Genomic DNA, 19,163 nt, shown 5'->3' with positions numbered 1-19,163 from the left:
GTAGTTGGTGTATGCCTTGGGCCGGCTCTGGTCAAGAGGTCCAGGTCTTTTGCTAAAGTCAAAAATGTCACCTCCAAATAGGAAAGTTATAGGTTCCAGCTCCATTAAGAAAGTCAAAATTTCCAGCAGCATGATCAAAGGCAAGCATTTTGGCTCCTTTACTAAAGTCAGGACATTCATCTGTAATAGGACATTCAGAGGTTCCAGCTCCATTCTACATTCAAGAGTTCCAGTTCTTTTGCTAAACTCAACAGTTTCAGCTGCAATAGTAAAGTTAAGGGTTCCAGCAAGATTACTAAAGTCAAGCGTTTCAGCTGCATGACCAAATTCAAGAGTTCCAGCTCCATTACAGAAGTTAAGAGTTCAATCTTCATGACAAAATTCAGGACTTCCAGTTCCACTGTTACAGTGAGGAGTTACAACTCCATCCCAACTTCATTACTAAAGTCAGGAGTTCCAGTTCCATTGCTAAAGTTAATAGTTTGAGCTCCATTACTAAAGTCAGCTGTAAAAGGAAATTCAAGACATCCACTTCTATTGCCAAATTCAATCGTTTCAGCTGCAACAGGAAGATTAAGGACAGATTAAGGAGTGCTCCAGCCGGTTTAAAGACCGCCCACAGTGTCTGAGAGCGTGGCGTACTCCGAGCGCCGATCGACAGGCTGAAACAACCAGACCATTTCCAAAGTGAAGGCTTTGTTGATCCGGGATGTCGTCTGACTTACACAACAATGGCAGAAGACGTGGACATCAGTACTTTTTCGGCACATTCCACTGTTACAGGAGTTTTTGTCATGGAAAGAGAAGCGGAGGGATGCGCCACGGAGCCGCTCATGGCGCAGACAAAAGCACCTCCGTGTTGGTCTCACAGGACGTCTTTCAGATGGCTTTCGGTGGCTTTTCAGTTGTGTGACTATCTGAGAAATTGTGAATGAGCTGGACATGCCAGGACATGTCCTGTGAGGCTTCATCACAGCATTGCTTTGAGCCATGCGGCTCCGTCCCCACGCGCGAATTTCTCCGCTCCTCTTTCCATGACAAAAACTCCTGTAACAGTGGAATGTGCCGTTCATTTCCAAAGTGAAGGCTTTGTTGATCCGGGATGTCGTCTGACTTCCACATAAATTGCAGAAGACGTGGACATCAGCACTTTTTCGGCACATTGAGACAGACGTGTGGAGAAATTCGCGCGTCGGGACGGAGCCGCATGGTGCAAAGCAATGCCGTGATGAAGCCTGTGTAATCCCCATAAAATCGTCCCTGAAAGCCATCTGAATTTTCCGAATGGTGTCCACCTGGAGGTCTCTCACATTTTCTGGAAAAATTTGATGCAGCAAAGCTCCAAATCGTTCAGACATTTTATTCGCAATAAAAATCCGACGAGAGGGGTGGACCACTACTCACACAAGGCCTGCTCACAGGTGAATGACGCACCCAACAGGCGTGAAAAAACTCACGCATGCGCATGAAGGTTCAAGCTTGGCTGATGCAATCACATGTGATTCAAATCCATATGTTTTTTGCAAAAAATAAAAAGGTCGGATACTTTTCTAACAGACCTCGTACCTTAGTAAATTCAGGCGTTCAAGTTCCATGACAGAATTCAAGAGTTTCAGCTTCAGGACTTAAATCAAGAGTTCCAGCTCCATCAATAAAGTCAAGTGTTCGAGCTCCACTACCAAAGTCAGGAGTTCCAGCTTCATTACTAAAGTCAAGAGTTCCACCTGCATTACTAAAGACAGGAGTTCTCGCTCCATTACTACAGTCAAGAGTTACCGTTCCATTGTTAAACTCAGGATTTTAAGATGCAACAGGAAAGCCAAGAGTTCCAGTTCCATTACTAAAGTTAAGAGTTCCAACTGCATGACCAAATTCAAGAGTTCCACCTCAATTACAAAAGTTAAAGTCCTCAAGTTAATAGTTTACTAAAGTCAAGTGTTTCAGCTCCATTACAGAAGTTAAGAGTTCAGCCTGCATTACAAAAGTCAGGACTTCGAGTTCCACTGCTACAGTGAGGAGTTACAGTTCCATTCCAACTTCATGACTAAAGTTAGGAGTTCTAGTTCCATTGCTAATGTCAAGAGTTACAGCTTCATTACTAATGTCAAGTGTTCAAGCTCCATTACTAATATCAAGAGTTCCTGTTCTATTTCAAAAGTCAAGAGTTTCAGCTGCAGTTGGAATATCAAGAGATCCAGCTTAGTTACTAATGTTAAGAGTTTTCTACATTAAGAGTTCAACCTTCATGGCAAAAGTCAGGACTTCCAGCTCCATTACTAAAGTCAAGAGTTTCAGCTGCAGTTGGAATGTCAAGAGATCCAGCTTAGTTACTAATGTTAAGAGTTTTCTACATTAAGAGTTCAACCTTCATGGCAAAAGTCAGGACTTCCAGCTCCATTACTAAAGTCAAGAGTTTCAGCTCTATTACCAAAGTGTTTCAGCTGCAAGAGGAAAATCAAGAGTTCCAGTTCCATTACTAATGTCAAGAGTTTCAGCTCCATTACTAAAGTCAAGAGTTCCAGCTCCATGACAAAAGTCAGGAGATCCAGGACCATTACTATCTTCGAGAGATTCAACAGCATGAGGGAATTCAAGTGTAGCAGCTCCATTAAGACTAAGATTAAGATTTCCTATTTTATTGTTAAAATCAAGATTTTAAGCTGCAGAGTTTCAGAGTAAGCTGAAGAGTTTCAGTGCCATTAGTAAAGAATTTCAGCTTTATTAAAGTCAAGAGTTCCAGTTCCAAGAGCTTCAGCTGCAAGAGGAAAGTCAAAATTCCAGCTCCATGACTAAAGTTAAGAGTTCCAGCTTAATTACAAAAGTCAGGAGTTCCAGTTCTATTACTATTGCAGCTGCAATCAGAAAATCAAGAGTTATAAGCTATGTTATTAAAATTAAGAGTTCCAACTTCATTACTAAAGTCAGAGGGGTTCCAGCTTCATTGCAAAAGTTAGGAATTCCATTTCCATGACAAAAGTCAAAAGTTCCAGCTCCATTACTAAAATTAAGAGTTTCAACTTAATTACTAAAGTCAGTTTAGAGTTCCAGATTCACTAGTTCTAGTTCCATTGCAAAAGTTAACAGTTCCAACTTCTTTACGAAATTCCGGAGTTCCGATTCCATTACTGTAACTCCTCATTGCAGCATCAAGAGTTTCAGCTGCAATGGGAAAGTCAAGAGTTCCAGTTACATTACTAAAGTCAAGGGTTCCAGTTCCTTTACTAAAGTCAGGAGTTCCAGTTCCATTACTAAAGTCAAGAGTATCAGCTTCATTCCTATAGTAAAGTGTACCAGATACATTCCTAAAGTCAATAGTTCCAGCTCCATTACTAAAGTCAGGAATTCCAGTTCCACTGCTAAAGGTCAAGAGTTTCAACAGTAATGGGAAAGTCAAGAGTCCATTACTAAAGTCAGGAATTCCAGTTACATTCCTCAAGTCAAGAGTATCAGCTGCATTACTAAAGTCAAGAGTTCCGGTTCCATTACTAATGTCAAGAGTTTCAGCTGCAATGGGAAAGTCAAGAGTTCCAGTTCTATTAATAAAGTCAGGAGTTCCTTCTCGATGAATAAAGTCAGGATTTCCAATTCCTTTACTATCGTCAAGAGTTTCAGCTGCAATGAGAAGTCAGGAGTTTCAGCTCCATTACTAAAATTAAGAGTTCCAGTTTCATGGCTAAAATCAGGAGTTCCAGCTTTATTACTAAACGAGTTCCAGCTTCATTACTAAAGCCAGGAGATCCAGTTTCATTACAAAAGTCAAGAGTTTCAGTCGCAGTAGGAAAGTCAAGATTTACAGCACCATAAGAAAATTCAAGAGTTCTCGCTTCATTACTAAAGTCAAGAGTTCCAGCTTCATGACTAAAGTCAGGAGTTCCAGCTTCACAAGTAAAGTCAGGAGTTGCAGTTCCATTACTAAAGTTAAGAGTTCCAGCTTGATTACTAAAGTCAGGAGTTCCAGTGCCATGACAAATTAGAGTTCCAGTTACATTACTAAAGTCAAGGGTTCCAGCTCCATTACTAAAGTCAGGAGTTCCAGTTCCATTACTAAAGTCAAGAGTATCAGCTTCATTCCTATAGTAAAGTGTACCAGATACATTCCTAAAGTCAATAGTTCCAGCTCCATTACTAAAGTCAGGAATTCCAGTTCCACTGCTAAAGGTCAAGAGTTTCAACGGTAATGGGAAAGTCAAGAGTTTCAGCTCCATTACTAAAGACAGGAATTCCAGTTACATTCCTCAAGTCAAGAGTATCAGCTGCATTCCTAAAGTCAAGAGTTTGTCCATTAATAAAGCAAGTGTTCAAGCTGCATTACTAAAGTCAAGAGTTCCGGTTCCATTACTAATGTCAAGAGTTTCAGCTGCAATGGGAAAGTCAAGAGTTCCAGTTCTATTATTAAAGTCAGAAGTTCCTTCAACATGAATAAAGTCAGGAATTCCATTTCCATGATTAAAGTCAAGAGTTCCAGCTTCATTACGAGTGTAAAGTGTTCCAGCTTCATTACGAAAGTCAGGATTTTCAATTCCTTTACTATCGTAAAGAGTTTCAGCTGCAAGGGGAAGTCAGGAGTTTCATCTCCATTACTAAAGTTAAGAGTTCCAGCTTCATGACTAAAGTCAGGAGTTCCAGCTTTATTACTAAACATCAGGAGTTCCATCTTCATAAGTAAAGGCATGAGTTTCAGCTTCATTACTAAAGCCAGGAGATCTAGTTTCATTACAAAAGTCAAGAGTTTCAGCTGCAGTAGGAAAGTCAAAATTTACAGCACCATTAGAAAAGTCAAGAATTTTCGCTTCATTACTAAACTCAAGAGTTCCAGCTTCATGACTAAAGTCAGGAGTTCCAGCTTCATTACTAAAGTCACATGTTCCCGTTCCATTCCTAAATTCAAGAGTTTAGTTACAATAGGAAAGTCAAGAGTTCCCGTTTCATCACTAAAGTCAAGTGTTCAAGCTGCATTACTAAAGTCAAGAGTTCCAGTTCTATAACTAATGTTAAGAGTTTCAGCTGCAATAGGAAATTTAAGAGTTGCAGTTTTATTACTAAAGTCAAGAGTTTCAGCTGCAACAGGAAAGCTAAGCATCCAAATTCCATTCCTAAAGTCAACAGTTTCAGCTGCAATAAGAGTTACAACTTCATTACTAAAATTAAGGCTTCTAACTTCATTATTAAAGTCTCAGTTCCATTTTTGAAGTCAAGAGTTCCAGCGTCCTTGTTAAAGTGAACAGTTCCAGCTTCATTGCTAAAATCAGGTGTTCCAGCTTCATTACTAAAGTTAGGAATTCCATTTCCATGACGACAGTCAAAAGTTCCAGCTTCATTGCTAAAGTCAGGAGTTCCAGTTTTATTTCTAAAGTCAAGAGTTCCAGCTTAATAAGGAAAGTCAGGAATTCCAGTTCCATGACTAATGTTAAGAGTTTCAGCTGCAATTGGAAATCCAGCATTTCCAATTCTATTCCTTGCGTCAAGTGTTTCAGCTGCAACAGGAAAGCCAAGCGACCAAATTCCATTCCTAAAGTCAACAGTTTCACCTACAACTGGAAAGTTAAGAGTTCCAGCTCCATTATTAAATTCAGGAGTTCCAGCACCATTACAAATGTTAAGAGTTCCAGATCTACTACTAAATAAAGTCAGGAGTTCCTTCTACATGACTAATGTCAGAAATTCCATTTCCATGACTAAAGTCAAGAGTAGAGAAGCTTGAATCTTCGACTGGACTGGGTTGCTTGATGTGAGGACGTTTCGCTTCAAATCACAGAAGCTTCCTCAGCTAAAATTCTTGCTCTGGTAGTCTGATTTCTGTCTTGACTTTTGTAGAGAAGAATAAACCAGAAGCCAACAAAAGCTGGAGTTTTTTTAACCTAACCAGACCCCACCTACCGAGAGGCTGACTGCTATAGGCTAGTGACTAAACAATAGCTCTAATTAGCACCTATTGTGCTCTAGTTAGCACTCTCCTAATGACAGGACGGAAGCCTCCCCTGATGGCTCCCTTGACGACTCTCTCCTGATGACGTGAATGACATTACCATGAACAAAAGACTGAAACTGCTTGAAACTGAAACTGCTCTTCTCTACTATGGAAACCACCTGGACAACTGAGAGCCTACACAGAAACTAAAGTCAAGAGTTCCAGATTCATTGCTAAAGTCAGGAGGTAAATCTACATTACTAACGTCAGGAGTTCCAGCTTCAAAGCCAAGAGTTCCACCTGCATTACTAAAGTCAGGAGTTCTAGCTCCATTGCGACAGTCAAGAGTTACCGTTCTATTGTTAAACTCAAGATTTTAAGATGCAACAGGAAAGCCAGGAGTCCCAGTTCCATTAGTAAAGTCAAGCGTTCCAGCTCCATTAACAAAGTCAAGCGTTTCAGCTGCAACAGTGTAGTCAATAGCTCCAGCTCCATTACGAAAGTCAAGATTTCTAGCTGCATGATCAAAGTCATGTGTTCCAGCTCCTTTACTAAAATCAGGACGCTCAGATGCAATAGCAAATTCACAGGTTCCAGCTCCATTCTACATTCAAGAGTTCCAGTTCTTTTGCTTAAAGTCAAATGTTTCAGCTGCAATAGGAAATTCACCAGTTCCAGGTCCATTACTAAAGTCAAGATTTCAAGCTGCACCAAAGTCAAGTGTTTCAGTTCCATTACAGAAGTTAAGAGTTCAGCCTGCATTACAAAAGTCAGGACTTCAAGTTCCACTGCTGCAATAAGGAGTTGCTCCATTCCAACTTCATTACTAAAGTCAGGAGTTCCAGTTCTATTGCTAATGGCAAGCGTTCCAGCTTCATTAATGAAGTCAAGCATTAAAGCTCCATTACTAAAGTCCAGAGTTTCAGCTCCAATAGTCAAGAATTTCAGCTGCAATCGGACATTCAGGACTTACAGTTCAATTGGCAAAGTCAAGTTTTTGAGCTGCAACAAGGAAAGCCAAGCATTCCAATTCCATTCCAGTAGTGAAGACTTTCAGCTGCAACAGGAAAGTTAATAGTCCAGCCTTCATTAGAAAAGTCATGATGTCCACTTCTACTCTGACAGGAAAGAGTTACAGCTCCATTCCAACTTCATTACTAAAGACAGGAGTTACAGTTCCATTGCTAATGTCAAGCGTTCCAGCTTCATTACTAAAGACAAGAGTTTCAGCTGCAATAGGAAAATCAAGAGTTCCAGTTCCAATATTAACCCTCTGGGGTTAATTGTTGTGTGGGCCGCCAAAGAGGAGGTACTGCTGGCTCACCACCAGAGGACGCCCTGCCTGCTGGCAGGTTGGAGGCACCAGAGGGCGCACTGGCCAGGTGGATCTGCCAGGTGCACCCTGTCAGCTGTCTGTCATCATTCATCACTTCACGTCCATAAAAGCCTGGGAGAGACACCATAACTCTGCCGAGTTTTCTGCTTACCTTACAGGTAAACCTACTCAGCCGTTTAGTGCCGTAGCACATTCATTGTTACTGAAGTCTTTGCAGTTGTGACTTATACTTGCAGCTTGTAGCCGAGTTTGTGGAAGTTGGAGGAGTTGGCGTCTCCACTCCTAACTTCTTACTTACTAAGTATAACCATTGACACTCCACGTTCTGCAGTTTTCCTCTGCACTCTGGGAGTATCTGGATTTATTCCTTCAGGAGGATTTCTGTGAGTTACTGACTGTTTGCTGGGTGTACACACACCCACCTTAACCTGTTTTGTTCCTGCCAGCAGTACCGGGTCTGACAGCTGGAGCAGTGGCCACCTGGGGAATCGGGACTTGGCGGCTCTGGGGTGTTGCAGGTCTCCATTGGCGGTGGAACTTCGTGGGTCTCGGCTCTTCTCTGGATAGGCGTCTCCTACCGTCGGGCCTGCCCACGCGTCACGGTTTTGAATTGACTGTCTAAAAGCATATTTTAGTGTTGTGCACATTTGCAGAATAAATTGTGATTTATTTGGAATTCCTATTGACCGTTCATTTACGGCCCCTGGCGTGGGTCTGTGCTTTCACTTTCTCAACATTAATATTGGAACTAGAACGGACAGTTCACTTGCCTGGCATAAATGTTTTATTATTGCTGTTAACAGCTCTGCCTGCACAATCAAGTTTTATGTCTCTTTTTTTCAGGACAATCTGTGCTTTCATAATATATATGCTTTTGTTGTGTTTTATAAGTGTAATAAAGGTTTACAATCAAAAATAGGCAAGGAAAAAATAAAGCAAAAAATAATTTTCCACCCACATTTATTCAAAACACACAGCAAACTATAATAAACAACTGTTTTGACACTTTATAAAGGTAATTTGAGGTCTTGTGTGAAAGACTGTACAACAAAAAGGTACAAACAATAAACACAAATGCACATTTTGAACAATATATACAAAAAGGTCTATGCATTTTGTTGTTCATTGATATGGTAAACAGTGCTTTACGCAGAGAAAGCAACAGAGTTATCCAGTAACATTCACATGCAAACTAGTGGAGCAATCGTGATAGTTACACACTCTTTGTTTGAGCATGTGAGATTGTCATCAGAGGCTCTCCGTGTGCTCCTGCTTTCACTGATCGCTGTGCGTACTGAGTATGTGCTAATAGTGTGTACTCATTGGAGCACCCAGGGGGCTATTCAAATTGGCCAACTAGTAACATATCACTCCTGAAAATGATCTTTGGCTTTTCACGTGAGATAAATCTGCCCTACGAATGGATTTTGGAAAACCATGTAACGGTGAACCAATTCCGACTGGACACTCACGTTGCGCACGTCATCACACAGCTTCTATGAGGAGTACAAAGATGGCCGATGGCTGGCTTGAAAGTCCGCGGAGTTAACTTTTCAGCAAAAAAAACTAAGTTTCTATCTCATATCATTCAAAAGTTATTTATAATTTAGTAAAGTTTGGTCTTAGCCATCGTATATGAGGGCGTCGGCCCCAGAGGGTTAAAGTCAAGAGTTTCAGCTGCAATCGAAGTGTCAAGAGTTCCAGCTCCATTACTAAAGATAAGAGATGTTGTGTGGGCCGCTGAAGAGCAGGTACTGCTGGCCCACCACCACCAGAGGGCACCCTGCCTGGAGTGCGGGCTCCAGGCACCGGAGGGCGCTGCCGCCTCACAGAAGCACCCAGGGTGACAGCTGTCACCCATCACCTGAGACAGCTGATTCCAATCAACAGGGAGGTATATCAGCAGGACGGCATCTCCACCTCATTGCCGAGATATCGCCCTATCAAAGAGGTAACAATCTCCGCCCAAACATGCTATTGATTACAGTTGTAATTCTTGTTGATTGTTTGTAGGATAGCTGACTACTGGACAACTCTTGGATAAGTACTCACCTTCCTACATTCCTTTATTGTTGTTGACGAGAGGTGGAGGTGGAATCTCCACCCTCCGTGTTGCTGGGTGCAGCCGCACCCACACCTGACTGTTTCTGTTCCTTGCCAGCAGTACCGGATCCGACGAGCGGAGGCAGTGGCCACCTGGGAGTTCGGGACTTGGCGGCTCCAGTATTCCCGGGGTTCGGTGGCAGAGGAAATCGGGTTGGTTCCGGTTCGACTTGGACAGACGTCTCCTATCGTCGAGCCTGCCCACACAACACCATTGTAATTGGACTCAATTTCAATATTGTAATCGGCTGTGTTTGTTGTGCCTGTTTCACAACAGTAAAAACAGTGTTATTTGACTCCTCCATTGTCCGTTCATTTGCGCCCCCTGTTGTGGGTCCGTGTTCCAACACTTTCACAACAAGAGACCCAGCTCCATGACTAAAGTCAGGCATTCCAGCTTCATTAATAAAGTCAAGAGTTCCACCTGCATTACTGAATTCAGTAGTTCCAGCTCCATTTGTTGGAAATTGAAGACTTCCAGTTCTATTGGCAAAGTCAAGCATTTCAGCTGCAACAGGAAAGTCAAGCATTCCAGTTCCATTCCAAAAGTGGAGAGTTTCAACTGCAATAAGAAAATCAAGCATTCCAGCTACATTATAAAAGTTAACAGTTCAACCTTCATTACAAAAGACAGGACTTCTTTTCCATTGGTCAAGTTAAGAGTTCCAGTTCCATTACTGAAGGCAAGAATTTCAATTTCATTACTAACATCAAGAGTACCAGTTCCATTCCTCTAAAGTCAAGATTTTAGCTGCAGTATGAAAATCACGAGTTGCAGTTCCATTACTTAAGATAAGAGTTCCAGCTACATTACAAAAGTCAAGACTTCCAGCTGCATGACCAAATTCAAGAGTTCTAGCTCCATAAAAAAAGTTAACAGTTCAACCTTCATGACAAAAGTGTGGTCTTCCAGTTCCATTGCTCAGGTTAATAGTTCGAGCTCCACTAGTAAAGTCCAGAGTTTTCGCTCCATTATTAAAGTCGAGTTTCAGCTGCAACAAGAAAGCCAAGCGTTTTAGTTCCATTCGTAAAGTCAAGCATTTCAGCGGCAATAGGAAAGTCAACAGTTCCAGGTCCATTTCTAAAGTCAAGATTTCCACCTGCAGGATCAATGTCAAGCATTTCATCCTTCATTACAAAAGTCAGGACTTCCGAATCCATTGCTCCAGTGAGGAGGTATAGCTCCATTCCAACTTCATTACAAAAGTCAGGAGTTCCAGCATCACTTCTAAGGGCCCTGTCCCACTGGGGAGAGGATTAATTGCGCATGAATTGAGTATACAAATTGAGGGCTGTTGGGTATTTTCGCCTCCAAACATTCTTAAAACCTTTAACAAGACAAACAGAGTCAAGAACCACCAGTGAGACAGAAAGTCAAATTTAGCTCGCGAGGAGTGCAAGTCAGGCTGTACACCAAAGCTACACTAAAGTCTGGCCTGCGCTCCTGCTCTTTTATTTAGGACTTCCCTACATACATGGGCGGTACAGCTCCTAAGGGGAGGAGTGATAGCGCGTGAGCTGTTGCCGCAGAACCGCTGATTGCACAATACATTCAGGACTTTCAGAACCTTTTTAATCTTGGGCTCGATTAAGATGTGTTTAAGACATCTATCGATTAATCACACTTCTTCTGACACAAGGACTAATGTATCATAATCACACTGTGGTTGGAACATTCAATTCTCTATTCTTTATCTCACTGCTCCGCTTACGGCTGCATCCTGCCTGGGTCATCTTCACATGTCCTGAAAAAGAGCTTAGCGTGCACACAGAGATACCACAACTTGCAGAAGCACGTCATGTCACATATCTTAAGTAACCTTCACCCATCACATCAGTACAGTACACTTTATCAGAGCAGAGAGAACTACATTCTACCAGAGCAGAGAACACAAAACATGCATGATAAAATAAAACAGTGTATCTACAGAATAACTCCAACATTCCCCTCTGTTTATCATGCATTCCAACGGTATTACATCTTCACCTAAAAGTAAACAATTGTTACTAAGCAACCACTTCTTATTCAGATTTTCAGCTGCAATTTTCAGGCACCACAGACTTTAGGTGCGTCAACAAGTCCTTGGCTAAAATGGGAATGGCTTTTACTGGGAGGAGTAGGGACACTAAAGCACAGTAGCCTGACACATTCCTAGGCAATCTGTCAAAAATTCTATTATCTCCACACCACCACCACACGTCACTTCGGCTGACTGGTATAAATGAACCGTTTTTCTGTATTATTCGACTACACCACTTGTCTTATTACATTTTCAGCTAAAGCTTCATAGGCTAAGAGTGTGTTAATTCATCACGTTAACAGTTCAAGCTTGAACTGGAGTTGTGAGCTTTTCAATATCATCATAATTCTCAGTACAGTCATTATAGTTTTCTCCACTAAGGTCTGACTGTTTCAATGCTTGATATTTTGGCATAGTTTGTTGGAAGGCCAGATTACACTGTACAAATGTATTTGACACCATTTTGCCAACCATTGTTTTGATATAAGGGATCACACAACACATGCAAAGTCCAATCAGAATTAGGACTATAATAACTGGTGTCACCATTTTCAATAGTAACTGCCAACATGGTCCTGAAGTCAACCAGGACCAGGGATTCCACCGGTTCACGGCTAGGGTGTCTTTATGCATTGCATCACGAAGTTTATTCAGCTCTTCCAATGCGTCCTGCATATCCACTGAATGAATGGAGTCTGGGATGAAAGTACAGCATGCTGTGTTCAGCAGAACACAAACTCCTCCCTGTGAACCAGTAAGCAAGTCTAAAACCATGCGATTTTGCATCACCATGGTACGTAAAGCATCTATTTCAGTGTTTTGAGCTGCTACTATTTTTTCAGTTACATTCATGAACAGACCCAATCGATAATTCAGAGTTTCAATCATTAATGAATTTTTTCCCACTCCTATCCAGGGGAACAATGAATGTGCTATTTTATCTCCTACAGACCACAATTTTTGGTCCTTTGGTACATCCGAGCCCCACATGTGATCATGTGGTAACACATCTGGGTATATCAATCTCCTCCGTCTGGTGCTGCCATTCTTCTCTGTGGAGGTCCTTGGCACTACCACATATGTATGGTCAGTCACCTGGGTAGGTGCACACACACCACCCCAATTTGGTGGGAGACTCATGTACAGTCTGGAACCACAAAGCCAATAGATGTCACCATACACCGGAGTACCATTTACAGGTGGTAGCAAAAACTTACTAACATAAGCACATGATTCATCCGTTCCCCATGGACAGGAGCCTGTATAATTACATCCCCGTCCAATGTGATGAAGATAAGTACCATCCACATATTATGTTTTGGTTAGGCTTAAATTATTTGATAAAACATACGTTTGGGTACACAGACGTTTCTTAATTTTACCTACAGTTTTATTCCCTGTCCCGTAAAAGCAAATTGGGAATGGCCGTTGTGATGACAATTTAATGTGATGATATTTTTGCGTTTCCCTTCAGTCTAGTCAATGGAGCAGCACTTGGGCACGCTTGTACGTCCTCTGTTGAAATCCCTATCATATAAGTGGTTGCACTGAGGCAAGTGGTGTTACATCTTATCAGATTTGCTGAGAACTGCTGCCCCCGAAATACAGTTTGATTATGCATCCGTATGATAAGACATTCTGTCACCCTAGCAGGGTACGGTTTAGCCATCAGAGCTGGGTGTGTTGAGGATATAGGTATTTGCGAACAAACATAACAATTAGTAACATGTAATTCCATAGCCAATAAATGAACATATCTGTACCACATATTAGTATGGTATATATGAGGGTGTCCATCTGTCTCGTTCACATTATGAATAAACCTCTTCTGACGTTGCTTGCGTTGTTCTCTGGCTCGGTCCACAGTGAGCTGCAATTCTTGGGTCAACCACCAGGCCAGGAATCCGAGGAGCACGAAACACACTAAGATCACAACGCAACCGGCTGCCCTACCAACAGTCCGGCAGCGGCGGCGCTGAGCACGCCGCTCCGGGGTCTGCTGTAGTTCAGTCATGATTGCTAGGATACAGTGTTGTTAACCAACCTCACCTAATAGTGCAAGGATCTCCCTGCTTCACTGGCATTGAGACAATCTATTACTAATTAAATAGACTCCCTTTGTAGCCAGACTTCCCCTTACACTGTGGAGGCAGCCAACACACGCTGTATCTTACAGTGATGTATCCACGTTGATCTCTCCGCTATCTTTACTGCAGTTGGTGTTGTTAACAGCACTTGGTATGGGCCTTCCCAACGAGGACTGGACCAGTTCTTCCTCTTAATCACTCTGATGAACACCCAGTCTCCTGGCTAGACTACTGGAAGGCCGTCCTGTGGAAGATCAAAATTATTCGGCAGTAAATGTGTTTAAGTTATCTCTTTCTGTGTTAATGTCTTTTTCATAAAATTTGCTAATGTTTGTTCCTCATCTGCTGTTTTAGTATCCATGTCAAAATTGGTAGACGATATGGTCGTCCATAAAGTATCTCAAATGGTGTTAACCCTGATGGTGTTGGTGTTATTCTCATATACAATTTTACTAGGTCCAAACATTCAATCCAGGTTCGTTTTGTCTCTTCCATACATTTCCTTAATCTTATTTTATTGTGCCCTTTGTCCTTTCCACTAATCCTGCACTGTGTGGGTGGTAAGCACAATGATGTTTTAACTTAATTTTCATGTGTTCTGCTACTCTTTGTACAACTTCATTTACAAAATGTGTTCCATTATCACTGTACAATGTCTCTGGTATTCCATAATACTAGACAGTATTGATAAGGTCCACATCGATTTAGTTCAATAAAGTCCTTATGAACAATTTGAAAAGGATACTGTGGTTTTGGGAATTGCCCTCTCCGGGGTCTTATACTTCCCTGTGGGTTGTGTTTCAATCAGGTAACACAGGCTTTACAAAAATTTTTTGAGTATAAATTAAATCCATAGGTAGTAAAGTATTGGTCTACCATATATACCATCCCCCCTGTCGACACACCCATGTGTCGCAATTGCAGCTGCTTTGAATAAGCTTTTGGGTAGGATGGGTTTGTTATGTATACAATAAAGTCCTTTGGGGTTTGGGGTTGCCCCATTTTTCAACCACAAATGTCGTTCCTGCGCTGGTGCCTGTTTTTGCATATCCAATAAAAGGTCAGAATCTATTAATGGTTCATTGTCTGTCTGGCAGGCGATAAGAATGTATCCAAACGTTTGGAATAATAGCCAACTGGTTTATTTTTATTACCATGTTGTTGTAGCAAGACTGCACACATGAATCCCCATTTTGTGTCCACCATGAGAGTGAATGGCTTGGCATAATTGGGCAGAGATAATACTGTGGAACTCACAAGTTCTTGTTTAAGAGCTGTAAACTGTTCTTCAGCTTCTTTATTCCACTGTATTTTGTCAGTCATAGCCGTTGGTATAGAGTGTATTAAATCCTGCAATTTCTGCACCATCTCTGCATAACATGGAATCTAGGCTCTGCAATAATTACAGATACCTAGAAAAGTCATCATTTCCTTTTTCTGCTTCAGGTTTTAACGGATATTGTTTGATCCGTGGTCTCCAATCAGATCGTGGCTTAATTTCGACTGGCGGAATATTTTTCAACAGTCCTACATCTGTGGGTGCATTCACCCAGAGATGAGGAGGCAGTTTGGCCAATAAAGTCTCATCTTCCTGTGTCAACAACACAGATGTTGTTAAATTTCAATCATCCAGATCTACTTCATGTATCACCGGTGTCGTCCAAGCACTTACAAACTTGTATTTCCGATACAAGCCTGTGGATGGACTGAAATCCCACACCGACATTGCATCTGCTTCATGCCAATCAGTTGCTTCCTCAGCTATTTTAACAATTCCTCCAAGGTCCTTCCAGGACTGAGTGTCTGCCCTTATCAGTGAAATATGCGGCACAGCCTCAGGTTTTCCTCTGTACCATTTGTCTGCACTTTGGGTCAGCACTACACTACACACAGAGGTGGTTTTTCTGTCTGTGTATAGGTGTGCTACTGTCTGTAATTCTGATGGAATTTTCAGAAATCCTGCTCCATACCTTTCATCCTTTCGTGGAGTGAATAGTATAGTTATGTGTAGATCTTTAGGTGACATCATTACTACATGTTCTCTGTTTTCACAGGTCATCAGACCTTCCTCCAATAATTGTTCAGTTTGTCTCAATTCCAACAGATCCAAAGAGCACTGCCAGGCCTGGGCCAAATTTGTATATACAGTAGCGGGCTGCCTTTTTTGTTTTCAGATTTCTTTCTGCGTGTATGGCGTGGTCTACATACTCTTGTAACCCAGCTGTTGGGAACGTTATCATGTGTTTGTCTACCCATGCTCGGATATCTGATCTGGAGTTGGCATGGAGTGCATTTGTCAATTGTTGTTCATACACGCTATCATTTTTCAGTGGTAGAAGACCACTGTGCACTTTAAAACTTTTTCCATTTGATGTCGATAGTCTTCGAATGGTTCATCATCTTTCTGTTTTGTGCGATTTATTTCTGTGTAATTTGACTTCTGCTGGTATTTCTGCTTAATTCTCAGCAATAGTGCGGCCAATCGATCTTCCAATTCCTGACTATCATGGGCTAATGGAGTGTGGTCTGCCTCTGCAGGATCCCAATCTCCTTTTACATCAGCCCAATCCTTTGTCACAGTTGCCATTATGACTTGTTGAACTTCATCCCCTCTAAGATTGTAGGATTTAACCAAAGCGGTTACGTCAATAATGTACTGGGCTACATCTTCTCGTGGGGGAGTTACACCTTCCACAGTTCCATCTAGGTGATACGACTTTCTAATGTTTTCTATGTCTTGCATGAATCCCTCAATGTCAACATGTGGTGATGGTATCATGTCAACTGCTGCTTTGATATCATCAGCATTCCATGTTCGATATACGAGCATGGTTGATCGGTGCCCTGGAGTTCCTGCACGAGGATTTGGTACTTCTATCAAAGGATAGGTACCTTCCTGGTCACTGTGTTCCTCCATGGGAGGAGCTGTAGGCACTTTTGTTTGACTGCGTGTTTGTGGCTTTTCTTGTTTTTCACTTTTTACTTTAGGTCGCACCGCCATATCATACTGCGGTGGCGGCACATCATCATCCTCTGGTAGAGGAGGGTACAAATGCGTTGTTGCCGGCGGTCCAGCCGTCGGTGGTTTCTGAGGTTGTTCAGGTTCTCTGTGCTGAATTATCACATCTTCTTCTGCCTTACCTACAGCTTTCTTTTTCCTTGCTTTCTCTAATCGTCGCTTCTCTGCTCCCTCCGTCTGTTCTCTGCTTCCTCCTCCCAAAATGCCACTAAATCTGCCCCTACTTTCTGCTTCTTTTTTTATCACCTTTATGTTCCTTTTCCAACCTTTCCTTCAGTTTTTGAATACTAGTCAGGTTTAGTCGTCCGTCAAAGTCATGTTTATTTATCCAGGTCTCCAATTTCTTTGTTGCTTTTGGATTTTTTGCTTCCATAAATTTCCAGTCGTCAGTTGATAAATTTTCCTTATTTTTAGACGTCTTTCCCCCCATTTTTATTATTCCTTGTTATAATTTGGACTTCAGACGGGGGCACACCTAGGGTGTTCTAAATCTGAAGTTTTCACTTTCTTTGGACGTGACAATTAATTTGCCGTCGTGTGGTTGATTCCTTTCACCTCCCCGTAGGAAGCGGAATCACTTGCCTCTGCATCCACACACACGGTTGTCACTTACGTTGTCCAAAGTATTACACTTTCACACTTTTATTCTCAAAAACCGGTATTACTTCGTATTAAAACAGAGGAGTCCGTACCCTCCTTCGGAATTTAACTACGTGCGTCCCTCGCAACCGTAGAGGAGTCCACCCTCCTCGCGGAGTTTAACTGCTTTACATTAACAGACGATTCCACGCCATCGCTTACGGAGTTTAACTGTTTATGTGATCACACTTTTATTCCCTACCGGTACGCGTATATAAACAGAGGAGTACGCACCCTCCTTCGGAATTTAACTACGTGCGTTCCTCGCCATCGTAGAGGAGTCCGACCTCCTTACAGAGTTTAACTGTGTTTCATTAACAGACGATTCTGTATCATCGCTTGCAGAATTTAACTGTTTATGTGATCTGATCACCATTCACTCAGTACTGTTACAAAGAAATTCTACTCACTGACTCGACTTCCTGTCTGTCTTCTTCGGGAAAATCTCGTCAACCAGACGATGCCACCGGCGGTCGACAATTGCAGACACGATCAATCGATCGGACCTTGGCCAAGGATTTACGTCTGGACTTGGCGACCTCCGCCGGACACCTCCGGTATTGTTGAGATCCCGGACGTAGCCCCCAGTCAATGTTGGGTATTTTCGCCTCCAAACATTCTTAAAACCTTTAACAAGACAAACAGAGTCAAGAACCACCAGTGAGACAGAAAGTCAAATTTAGCTCGCGAGGAGTGCAAGTCAGGCTGTACACCAAAGCTACACTAAAGTCTGGCCTGCGCTCCTGCTCTTTTATTTAGGACTTCCCTACATACATGGGCGGTACAGCTCCTAAGGGGAGGAGTGATAGCGCGTGAGCTGTTGCCGCAGAACCGCTGATTGCACAATACATTCAGGACTTTCAGAACCTTTTTAATCTTGGGCTCGATTAAGATGTGTTTAAGACATCTAACGATTAATCACACTTCTTCTGACACAAGGACTAATGTATCATAATCACACTGTGGTTGGAACATTCAATTCTCTATTCTTTATCTCACTGCTCCGCTTATGGCTGCATTCTGCCTGGGTCATCTTCACATGTCCTGAAAAAGAGCTTAGCGTGCACACAGAGATACCACAACTTGCAGAAGCACGTCATGTCACATATCTTAAGTAACCTTCACCCATCACATCAGTACAGTACACTTTATCAGAGCAGAGAGAACTACATTCTACCAGAGCAGAGAACACAAAACATGCATGATAAAATAAAACAGTGTATCTACAGAATAACTCCAACAAGGGCATTCATTGTTGTCCACAACAAAAATGGCCAAAAATGACAAATGTCCCAGTATGAATTACGCATATTTTAAGAATATATAGCAAATATATGATGAACAATCACGGTTATATAAAATGCATGTAGTGACGAATCTGATCCGGCAGATTGAGATTATCACGGCAGTATTACAGGTGTATTATGAATGCATCGCGCATGTGTTGCGCGTGCACGGCATCTGCATTGTGGTCATAAAATAAGCACACTCTAAAGAATACAGCCTCTGGAGCATTTGCTGGACTTGGACAAGTTGATCACAGTGTGTTGTCACGCGAGGGATAACTGTTCATGAATTTGGGGAGCGGGAGGGGGGAAGCCGCTCGGGGTGTGACACTGTGTTTTTTTTTTTTTTGAGAGTGTCACAGAAAACAGACTTCAGCATGAGTTGTGGCTAAACAGCAACTCTTCCTTTTGTTAGTGTTAAATAAAAGTCCTGGATTGCAGCAGCTATTACATCTTGTGGAGCTACACAGCCGGACCGGCACTGACTGGCAGGTATGTCGCTTTCTGCCACATATAGTACTTTGGGTTTATGTGACGTGTTTGTTATGCATTCACAGATTGTCCGCAAATCAGCTGCAAAGCAGATGTAATAAAAACGCTTTATTCATGGCCAATCTGTATGCATTCGCCACAACATATTTTAGTTTGTGATGTGGACATGATAGCCACGCAATATATCTGTTTTACACACTGTCCCAGTCCGCTGCCAAGCCGCAAATCCCCATCAGTTGTGGATATCAGCGGTTAATGGCAAATATACAGCG

This window comes from Thalassophryne amazonica, chromosome 6 (assembly GCF_902500255.1).
Source record: "Thalassophryne amazonica chromosome 6, fThaAma1.1, whole genome shotgun sequence".
Lineage (NCBI taxonomy): Eukaryota > Metazoa > Chordata > Actinopteri > Batrachoidiformes > Batrachoididae > Thalassophryne > Thalassophryne amazonica.
Note: the sequence above shows the minus strand (reverse complement) of the source record.